Source organism: Ranitomeya variabilis, chromosome 1 (genome assembly GCF_051348905.1).
Source record: "Ranitomeya variabilis isolate aRanVar5 chromosome 1, aRanVar5.hap1, whole genome shotgun sequence".
Taxonomy (NCBI): domain Eukaryota; kingdom Metazoa; phylum Chordata; class Amphibia; order Anura; family Dendrobatidae; genus Ranitomeya; species Ranitomeya variabilis.
This window is the reverse complement of record NC_135232.1, coordinates 497,817,532-497,829,755: the sequence shown is the minus strand read 5'-3', so window position 1 is coordinate 497,829,755 and position 12,224 is coordinate 497,817,532. Positions and strand designations below refer to the sequence as shown.

Here is a 12,224-nt window from a genome sequence, read left to right as displayed (position 1 = left end):
TCAACTTTTAACCCTTATAACTCCCTAACAAAAAAAAAATTTGTTTCCAAAATTGTGCTGATGTAAAGTAGACATGTGGGAAATGTTACTTATTAACTATTTTTTGTGACATATCTCTCTGATTTAAGGGCATAAAAATACAAAGTTTGAAAATTGCTAAATTTAAAATTTTTTTTGCCATATTTCCATTTTTTTCATAAATAATCGCAATATCGAAGAAATTTTACCACTAACATGAAGTACAATATGTCACGAAAAAACAACTATACAATTGCATGCTGTCTAAACTGAAGCCTAAACAGTCAAGCAGAACAAAGTTAAAGGGAATCTGTCACCACATTTGACCTATCTAAACTATTAATATGGGCATACAGGTTATAAACTGCTGAAAAAAATGATACCTGTATGTCTCATATCAGGTGCCTTGTTGCTGAGAAGTCATCTTTTATCACTTTATATAAATGACCTCTTCCAGGCTCTGGGGAGGATGATGCCTGAAGATAACTCTAATTCCATTAACCTTTTCGCTATTATAGAAACCTGGATCCAGCATTCAGACACCACCGCCGCTCTCTCGCTTGGTGGGCTGAAATTTTCATATACCACCAGACCTGAGAACAGACAGGGTGGAGGTGTTGGTTTGCTCCTTTCATCACAATGTGCTTTCCAGGTCATCCTCCCCAGTTCCCTCACTTAAATTTCCTTCCTTTGAAGTCCATGCGTCAGACTCTTTAAGCCCTTCTCCTTGCGAGTGGCGGTTGTTTATCGCCCTCCTGGCTCCTCCTGCCAGTTTCTAGACCACTTTGCCACCTGACTTACTCACTTTCTATCCTGTGACATCCCCGCCCTTATCATGGGAGACTTTAACATCCCCATCAATGATCCCCTCTCCCAATCTGCCTCTCATCTTCTTTCTCGAACTTCTTCATTCGGCCTCTCACAGTTTGCTAATTCTCCTACGCATGAGGACGGGAATACTCTGGACCTGGTTTTCTCCCATCCTGGCTCGCTGCATGACTTTACTAACTCCCCTCTCCTGCTCTCGGACCACAACCTTCTTTCCTTCTCTGTCAAGAATTGTCTTCTCACCCGGAACATCCCCACCTACCACACTTATCGGAATACATGTACCATTAATACCCAGCAGCTTATGGACAATCTCCACACATCTTTAGCCCCCATCTCCTCCCTCTCCTGTCCAGACTTAGCATTGTCACACTTCAATAATACACTGAAGAATCCCCTAGATGAAGCAGCACCTTCTACACACAGAAAGACCCGACAGACAACGGCAGCCCTGGTGTTGTGAATTCCATTCTTGAACTCCCTCCTGTGGTCATGAATGATACTTCGGCGAGTTCTGTCCATGGACTCCCTCTGGTGGCTGTGAGTGGAACTGCTGGTTCTGAAGTTGCCTCCTCAGCTGCCCTCGTTTGCGGCTGGGTTGGCTTCTCTATTTAACTCCACTCAGATCGTTACTCCATGCCAGCTGTCAATGTATTAGCACTGGTTCAGATCTCTCTCGGATCTTTCTGATGACCTGTCTACTTCAGCAGAAGCTAAGTCCCTGCTAGTTCATTTGTTGTTCATATTGTACTGAATATACTTCTTAGTACTTGCTAAGTTCTAGTCCAGCTTGCTAACATGATATTGCCTTGCTAGCTGGAAGCTCTGGGTTGCAGAGTGGCACCTCCGCACCGTGAGTCGGTGCGGGGGTCTTTTTGCACACTCTGCGTGGCTTTTTGTAGTTTTTTGTGCTGACCGCATAGATCCCTTTCCTATCCTCAGTCTATCTAGTAAGTCTGGCCTCCTTTGCTGAAACCTGTTTCATCCCTGTGTTTATGACTTTCCTCTTAACTCACAGTTAATATATGTGGGGGGCTGCCTTTACCTTTGGGGAATTTCTCTGAGGCAAGGTAAGGCTTATTTTCCTATCTTTAGGGGTAGTTAGCTCTTAGGCTGTGAAGAGGCGTCTAGGGAGAGTTAGGTACGCTCCACAGCTATTTCTAGTGTGTGTGTTATAGGATTAGGATTTGCGGTCAGCAGAGTTCCCACTTCCCAGAGCTCGTCCTGTCTTCTAGTTTAACCATCAGGTCATTCCAGGTGCACCTAACCACCAGGTCCATAACACCCTGGCACACTATGCAAACATGCTTTCTTCAGCATTGCTCAAGGTGTGCAGAGCGGCAGTGGAGAAAATCTCTCTTAGCAGAAGACTTCATCCACTATAAGTTCATGCTCAAAACCTATAACTCTGCCCTTCATCTGGCCAAACAATCCTACTTCACCACCCTCATCACCTCACTATCCAACAACCCAAATCGACTTTTTGAAACCATAAACTTCCTCCTGAAGCCTAAAGTACAGACCCCCATCACCAACCTCAGCAGTGAGGATCTGGCCACTAATTTCCTAGAAAAAATCAACCACATCCATCAGGATATCTCAGCCCAATCTCCTCACTGCCTGGATCACCTTCACTGCCGCACCTTAAGCTCACTAGACATCTTTGAGCCTGTTTCAGAAGAAGTTTCCAATCTCCTCGCTTCTGCTCGGCCTACAACCTGCAACAGTGACCCCATTCCTTCACATCTCCTGCAGTCTCTCTCACCAGTGGTCACCACTCACCTGACTAAAATATTTAACCCCTCTCTTTCTTCGGGTATCTTTCCCTCCTCATTTAAACATGCTATCATAACCCCTTTACTTAAAAAGCAATCCCTGGAACACAACTGCACTGCTAACTACAGACCTGCCTCTAACCTTTCCTTCATCTCTAAACTCCTGGAACGCTTGGTCCACTCCCATCTAATCTGCTATCTCTCAGATAACTCTCTTCTCGACCCCTTACAATCTGGTTTCCGCTCTTTACACTCCACTGAAACTGCCCTCACTAAAGTCTCTAATGATCTAATAACAGCTAAATCCAAAGGTCATTGCTGATTCTCCTGGATCTCTCTGCCGCATTTGACACTGTGGATAACCAGCTCCTCCTCAATATGCTCCGCTCTATAGGCCTCAAGGAAACAGCCCTCTCCTGGTTCTCCTCCTACCTCTCTGACCGCTCCTTAACTGTATCTTTTGCCGGCTCCTCTTCCTCTCCTCGTCCCCTTACTATTGGGGTTCTGCAGGGCTCAGTCCTAGGCCCCCTCCTCTTCTCTCTATACACTGCCCCTATTGGACAATCAGCAGATTTGGGTTCCAGTATCATCCCTATGCTGACGACACCCAATTATACACTTCTTCCCCTGACATCACCCCTACCCTAATTCAAAATACCAAGGATTGTCTGTCTGCTGTCTCTAACATCATGTCCTTCCTCTATCTGAAACTAAATCTTTCCAAAACGGAACTTCTTGTGTTTCTCCAGTCTACTAACCTCACTCTACCCAACATCGAAATTACCCTGGAGGGTTCAACCATAACTCGCAAGCAGCATGCCCGCTGTCTTGGGGTCATAATCGACACCGAACTTTCATTTACCCCCTATATCCGATCACTCACTCGCTCTTGTCACCTGCATCTTACAAACATCTCCAGAATCCGACCTTTTCTCACCTTTGAAACGGCTAAGACTCTTATGGTCGCTAATATTCATTCTCGTCTGGACTACTGCAACTCTCTTCTGATCGGTCTCCCTCTTACCAAACTTTCTCCTCTCCAATCCATCTTGAATGCGGCAGCCAGGGTCAGATTTATGTCCAGCCGCTTCACCGATGTCTCTATCTTGTGCCAGTCATTACACTGGCTACCCATTCGCTACAGGATCCAGTATAAACTCATCTCTCTCACCACAAAGCTCTCCACAGTTCTGCACCGCCTTATATCTCCTCTCTCATCTGTCTATCACCCTACACGTGCCCTCCGTTCTACAAATGACCTAAGACTAACATCTCCCGTGATCCGAACCTCGCACCTCCGTCTCCAAGACTTCTCTCGTGCTGCGCCAGCTCTCTGGAATGCACTTCCCCAGATGATCAGACTGATACCTAGCCCCGACCTATTCAAGCGCGCTTTGAAAACCCATCTATTCAAACAAGCCTACCACATCAACTACTCCGTAAACTAACTTTGCCCTGTTCCCTCCTTCCAAATATTATTCTGAATCTGCACCCTACTATTCATCTGTCTCCACACCCCCCCATGCACATGATAACTGCACTTGATACTTGACTACTGCACTTAAACACACGGGCTGATGACCGGATCATGCAGCTTTATATGAAAATCCCTATTTATTATAATTGCCAGACCTGAAATAACAAGCACTTTTCACCTATTGTGTCCCCCCATTTCCTTGTAGATTGTAAGCTTGCAAGCAGGGACCTCACCCCTAATGTCACTGTTTAACTTGTCTTAACTTTTATTGAATTTATTGTCTGTACATGTCCCCGCTTAATTGAAAAGTGCTGCGGAATATGTTGGTGCTATATAAATAAAAATTATTATTAAAATTATTAATTATTATAACCATGCCTCCAGAGCTTATTTTATATAAAAGGGGGAGTTACCAGTGTGATGTGTGATGGCCGCTCTCTGCTCTCCTGATCTCACTGCAGAGCTGTGTGTGACTATACCTGACACATCTGCAGGTTCCTTCCAGTGCTTCAGCTTCCATCTCACAGGCAGACAAGGTTGCTATATTGTTGCAATACAGCAGAACTGTGAGAGAAGCAAAAAATGTGTTTGCAGGAAGACACAAGAAGGCGCCCTCTGCCTGAACAGTCACAGCCAGAAGACCCGGAAGACACAGCGGAGCGCGGCGGTGGAACAGGGACAGGTGAATTTCGCAAGTGCCAGGGGCCCAAGCCAGCGGTGACACCAGCACCTGGCCCCCAGTGACGAGAGGTGAGTATGTCATTTTTTTTTTATTGCAGCAGCAGCATATGGGGCATTTTATTCTATGGAGCATCTTATGGGGCCATCAACCTTTATGGAGCATTATATAGGGCATATTATTCTATGGAGCATCTTATGGGGCCATCATTAACATTACATGGGGCATATTTTAATATGAAGCATCTTATGGGGCCACTATTAACCTTTGTGCAGCATTATATGGGTCATATTTTTTGTAAGGAGGATCTTATGGGGCCCATCATGAACTTTATGGAGCATAATATGGGGCGTATTTTGTATAGAGCATCTTATGGGGCTCCTGATTCAATATGGATTTTAAAAAACATTTAACCTACTGATGTCTCAATTAATTTTACTTTTATTGGTATCTATTTTTATTTTTGAAATTTACCAGTAGCTGCTGCATTTACCACCCTAGGCTTATACTCGAGTCAATAAGTTTTTCCAGTTTTTTTGTGGCAAAACTAGGAGTCTTGGCTTATACTAGGGCAGCTTATACTCAAGTATACACAGTATATTGCTCTAAAGTGTGCACTAATGATCAGTCCCCTGAAGCAGACAGTATACTCCACCATCATGCATCACCATTCATAGATAAAAGATATCAATACTCGGGCATGGTCTCAAGGTAGTTCTTTCTTCATTATATGGTTATATTACCGTGTCTTTTAACCCCTTTCTGACATCGGACGTACTATCCCGTCGAGGTGGGGTGGGCCTGTATGACCACCAACGGGATAGTACGTCCAGCGCAATCGGCCGTGTTCACGGGGGGAGCGCGGCCGATCGCGGCCGGGTGTCAGCTGACTATCGCAGCTGACATCCGGCACTATGTGCCAGGAGTGGTCACGGACCGCCCCCGGCACATTAAACCCCGGCACACTGCGATCGTACATGATCGCAGTGTTCCGGCGGTATAGGGAAGCATCGCGCAGGGAGGGGGCCCCCTGCGGGCTTCCCTGAGACCCCCGGAGCAACGCAGCCACGGATCCAAGATGGCCGCAGCATCCGGGTCCTGCAGGGAGGTGGCTTCACTGCGCCTGCTCATAGCAGGCGCCGAGAAGCCTCCAGGAGCTGTGCAGCAAAGTGTCAGATACACTACACTATAACATCATGCCCGCCCCCCCCCCCCCCCCCCCCCGGGGCAATGTTATAGTGTAAAAAAAAAAAATTTGCACATGTGTAAAAAAAAAAAAAAAAAAAAAAACCCCCAAAATTTAAATATATTGTTCCTATAAATACATTTCTTTATCTAAATAAAAAAAACAAACAATAAAAGTACACATATTTAGTATCGCCGCATCCGTAGCGACCCGACCCATAAAACTGTCCCACTAGTTAACCCCTTCAGTGAACACCGTAAAAAAAAAGTGGCAAAAAACGCTTTATTATCATACCGCCAAATAAAAAGTGGAATAACACGTGATCAAAAAGACGGATATAAATAACCATGGTACCGCTGAAAACGTCATCTTGTCCCACAAAAAAACGAGCCTCCATACAGCGTCATCAAAGTAAAAATAAAAAAGATATAGTCCTCAGAATAAAGCGATGCAAAAATAATTATTTTTTCTACAAAATAGTTTTTATCGTATAAAAGCACCAAAACATAAAAAAAATAAATGAGGTATCGCTGTAATCATACTGACCCAAAGAATAAAACTGCTTTATCCATTTTACCAAACGAGGAACGGTATAAACGCCTCCCCCAAAAGAAATTCAAGAATAGCTGGTTTTTGGTCATTCTGCCTCACAAAAATCGGAATAAAAAGCGATAAAAAAATGTCACGTGCCCGAAAATGTTACAAATAAAAATGACAACTTGTCCCGCAAAAAACAAGACCTCACATGACTATGTGGACCAAAATATGGAAAAATTATAGCTCTCAAAATGTGGTAACTAGTGTTGAGCGATACCGTCCGATACTTGAAAGTATCGGTATCGGAAAGTATCGGCCGATACCGGCAAAGTATCGGATCCAATCCGATACCCGATACCAATACAAGTCAATGGGACTCAAGTATCGGACGGTATTCCTGATGGTTCCCAGGGTCTGAAGGAGAGGAAACTCTCCTTCAGGCCCTGGGATCCATATAAATGTGTAAAAGAAAGAATTAAAATAAAAAATATCGCTATACTCACCTCTCCGACGCAGCCTGGACCTCAGCGAGGGAACCGGCAGCGTTGTTTGTTTAAAATTTGCGCTTTTACTTGGTTACGTGAAGTCCCGGCTTGTGATTGGTCAGGGCGGCCATGTTGCCGGGACGCGGACCAATCACAGCAAGCCGTGACGAAATTACGTCACGGCTTGCTGTGATTGGTCCGCGTCCCGGCAACATGGCCGCCATTAACCAATCACAAGCCGGGACGTCACGGGAGGCTGGACACGCGCCCATTTTAAAAAGCGCGCGTGTCCAGCCTCCAGTGACATCCCGGCTTATGATTGGTCACGGCGCCATGTTGCCGGGACGCGGACCAATCACAGCAAGCCGTGACGAAATTACGTCACGGCTTGCTGTGATTGGTCCGCGTCCCGGCAACATGGCCGCCATTAACCAATCACAAGCCGTGACGTCACGGGAGGCTGGACACGCGCGCTTTTTAAAATGGGCGCGTGTCCAGCCTCCCGTGACGTCCCGGCTTGTGATTGGTTGCGCCGCGGTCAACCAATCACAAGCCGGGAGGCTGGACACGCGCGCATTTTAAAATTTTAAAATGGGCGCGTGTCCAGCCTCCCGGCTTGTGATTGGTTGACCGCGGCGCAACCAATCACAAGCCGGGACGTCACGGGAGGCTGGACACGCGCCCATTTTAAAATGCGCGCGTGTCCAGCCTCCCGTGACGTCACGGCTTGTGATTGGTTGCGTCTCCCATGTGACTGCGACGCAACCAATCACAAAGCCGGGACGTAATTTTAAAATCCTTAAGGACCTGAAATTACGTCACGGCTTGCTGTGATTGGTTGTGTCTCCCATGTGACTGCGACGCAACCAATCACAACGCCGGAACGTAATTTTAAAATCCTGAAGGACCTGAAATTACGTCACGGCTTGCTGTGATTGGTTGCGTCCCGGTCACATGGGCGGCACGCAACCAATCACAAGCCGGGACTCACGTAAAGGAAAGAAAAGCGCGAATTTTAAACAAAGAACGCTGCCGCTTCCCTCGGTAAGGTGCAGGCTGCGTCGGAGAGGTGAGTATAGCAATATTTTTTATTTTAATTCTCTCTTTTACACATTTTTACATTAATGTTGTTTCGATACCGATACCCGATATCACAAAAATATCGGATCTCGGTATTGGAATTCCGATACTTGCAGTATCGGAATGCTCAACACTAGTGGTAACGCAAAAAATATTTTTTGCAATAAAAAGCGTCTTTCAGTGTGTGACGGCTGCCAATCATAAAAATCTGCTAAAAAACCCGCTATAAAAGTAAATCAAACCCCCCTTCATCACCCCCTTAGTTAGCGAAAAATTAAAAAATTAAAAAAATTCATTGATTTTCATTTTCCCATTAGGGTTAGGGTTAGGGCTAGGGTTAGGGCTAAGGTTAGGGCTAGGGTTAGTGCTAGGGTTAGGGCTAGGGTTAAGGCTACAGTTAGGGTTGGGGCTAAAGTTAGGGTTAGGGTTGGGGCTAAAGTTAGGGTTAGAGTTTGGATTACATTCACGGTTGGGAATAGGGTTGGGGATTAGGGTTAGGGGTGTGGTTAGGGTTACCTTTGGGATTAGGGTTAGGGATGTGTTTGGATTAGGGTTTCAGTTATAATTGGGGGGTTTTCACTGTTTAGGCACATCAGGGGCTCTCCAATCGCGACATGGCGTCCGATCTCAATTCCAGCCAATTCTGCGTTGAAAAAGTAAAACAGTGCTCCTTCCCTTCCGAGCTCTCCCGTGCGCCCAAACAGGGGTTTACCCCAACATATGGGGTATCAGCGTACTCAGGACACATTGGACAACAACTTTTCGGGTCCACTTTCTCCTGTTACCCTTGGGAAAATACAAAACTGGGGGCTAAAATATAATTTTTGTGGAAACAAAAAGGATTTTTTATTTTCACTGCTCTGCGTTATAAACTGTAGTGAAATACTTGGGGTTCAAAGTTCTCACAAGACATTTAGATAAGTTCCTTGGGGGGTCTAGTTTCCAATATGGGGTCACTTGTGGGGGGTTTCTACTGTTTAGGTACATTAGGGGCTCTGCAAACACAATGTGACACCTGCAGACCAATCCATTTAAGTCTGCATTTGAAATGACGCTCCTTCCCTTCCGAGCTCTGCCATGCGCTCAAACAGTGGTTCCCCCCCACATATGGGGTATCAGCGTACTCAGGACAAATTGGACAACAAATTTTCGGGTCTAATTTCAACTGTTACCCTTGGAAAAATACAAAACTGGGGGCTAAAAAATAATTTTTGTGGAAAAAAAAATAATTTTTATTTTCACGGCTCTGCGTTGTGAACTGTAGTGAAACACTTGGGGGTTCAAAGCTCTCACAACACATCTAGATGAGTTCCTTAGGGGGTCTACTTTCCAAAATGGTGTCACTTGAGGGGGGTTTCAATGTTTAGGCACATCAGTGGCTCTCCAAACGCAACATGGCGTCTCATCTCAATTCCTGTCAATTTTGCATTGAAACATCAAACGGCGCTCCTTCCCTTCCGAGCTCTCCCATGCGCCCAAACAGTGGTTTACCCCCACATATGGGGTATCAGCGTACTCAGGACAAATTGTACAATAACTTTTGCGGTCAAATTTCTTCTCTTACCCTTGGGAAAATAAAAAATTGGGGGCGAAAAGATCATTTTTGTGAAAAAATATGATTTTTTATTTTTACGGCTCTGCATTATAAACTTCTTTGAATCACTTAATGGGTCAAAGTGCTCACCACACATCTAGATAAGTTCCTTAGGGGGTCTACTTTCCAAAATGGTGTCACTTGTGGGGGGTTTCAATGTTTAGGCACATCAGGGGCTCTCCAAACGCAACATGGTGTCCCATCTCAATTCCAGTCAATTTTGCATTGAAAAGTCAAATGGCGCTCCTTCGCTTCCGAGCTCTACCATGAGCCCAAACAGTGGTTTACCCCCACATATGGGGTATCGGCGTACTCAGAACAAATTGTACAACAACTTTTGGGGTCCATTTTCTCCTGTTACCCTTGGTAAAATAAAACAAATTGGAGCTGAAGTAAATTTTTTGTGAAACAAAGTTAAATGTTCATTTTTATTTAAACATTCCAAAAATTCCTGTGAAACACCTGAAGGGTTAATAAACTTCTTGAATGTGGTTTTGAGCACCTTGAGGGGTGCAGTTTTTAGAATGGTGTCACACTTGGTTATTTTCTATCATATAGACCCCTCAAAATGACTTCAAATGAGATCTGGTCCCTAAAAAAAAATGGTGTTGTAAAAATGAGAAATTGCTGGTCAACTTTTAACCCTTATAACTCCCTAACAAAAAAAAAATTTGTTTCCAAAATTGTGCTGATGTAAAGTAGACATGTGGGAAATGTTACTTATTAAGTATTTTGTGTGACATATCTCTGTGATTTTATTGCATAAAAATTCAAAGTTGGAAAATTGCGAAATTTCCAAAATTGCTAAATTTTCTAAATTTTCGCCAAATTTCTGTTTTTTTTCACAAATAAACGCAGGTAATATCAAAGAAATTTTACCACCATCATGAAGTACAATATGTCACGAGAAAACAATGTCAGAATCACCGGGATCCGTTGAAGCGTTCCAGAGTTATAACCTCATAAAGGAACAGTGGTCAGAATTGTAAAAATTGGCCCGGTCATTAACGTGCAAACCACCCTTGGGGGTAAAGGGGTTAAGAACAGCATGCACAGTGAATTTGTATGGGACCAACCTGGACTTTGACCCCTCTCAAAGGTACCTACATTATGGAGAACTTTCTCTATGAAAATACAGATTTCAGTACATAAATATAAAGAATGCTCTCCTTTGAGAATATTTTTTGGACAGTGTGTCAACTTGACAAGTAAATGCACTATGCTACTGCTCAGAGGATTGGATCACATTACCTTTCGTATTTTAGAAGCTAATTTTCAGTTCCTAGAAAAAGAATTGAAAGTGAATCAGAATTAGTCTCATGTTTTTGAAATACATCAGTATCCTCCCCCACCCCCTCAATTAAATCTTAAAAGCATTGTCGATGTTTCTTCCCCGATATTGGCTGACATTTCTGAAACAATTTTTTGTAAATGCCCTTGGGGTCATTGAGAGGCTGAAGGATAGGGCCTGGAATTGTAAATTAAGTGTTAAACCCCAGGAATATTTTCCACCATCCTCAGAAATTTTTGATGATCTCGAAAGATTACCACATGATGATAGGCATCCTGGAGACTTAATGTGACCAAAAGATGTCCCTGGAACAGAAGTTTTACATCCAACCCTATAGTTTCCATTTTCAAATGTTTTACTTTTAGGAACAGTTTTAAGTTTACAACAGTCCTGAACAAAAGATCTGGTTTCTGTTACAAAAATAAAGAGCTGTAGAAACCTTTTCAATGTTCTGATTTGGGAACTGGAGCTAGGACACCCTTCTTCAACAGTAACAGAATTTCTTGTTCTACTGAGTCCCCCATATTGCAACAGTGCCCAGTCTGGTAACAAAAAACAAGAAAAGATCATGCCCACATATAGGGGAACACCTCAATGTATAAAAAAAATATACAATACTTTATTGGTAGGTATAAAAAATACATGAAAGATAAAACACAGGAAGAATTAAAAACACTTAAAAATTGCAAACATGCAACATAAGCCTATACAAGTATCATGCCCTGATATGGCATGATATGTTGCTCTTAAAATGAAATCAATCTGAACCACGGTCTGCAATCAATTTATATACATAACTGTGTCAATATCACAGTACCATATGGGCCCATAAAAAGATATATCACTCTGACACAAAATGTGGTGCCTAGTCCAGGGCACCAAAAGAGAAAAATCAATTGGACATGTGGAGTGGGGAGAGAGAGTAATAAGAGGAAAGGGGACTAATATAAGAAAAAATAAAAAAATTAAAAAAATTATATATATATATATACCCGCACTGCCGCTTTCTGCGATCACCTATCAGCTTGCCTTAAGCTGCTATGCCAGAACCCATACCACCTACTCCATACACGGGTGCTTCGGGTGCATAACCAAAAAAGTGCTTGAAATCCAGAGAAAAAGAAAAAAATGGTTTGCACTCACCAAGCCCGATAAAACAGATAAGACTTTATTAGGACATATGCGAAATGGACAAGGAGATCATGTTGACCACAGGATGACAGCTGTTTCGCGCATGCAGCGCTTCCACAGAATCGGGATCTGTGGAAGCGCTG

General features: G+C 43.8%; 1 long non-coding RNA gene across 1 annotated transcript in view; it reads left to right on the top strand.

Moving 5' to 3' along the window:
- LOC143795191 (uncharacterized) overlaps positions 1–12,224 on the top strand; it is an 87,330-nt gene that overhangs the window by 73,684 nt on the left and 1,422 nt on the right. The window lies entirely within an intron of this gene.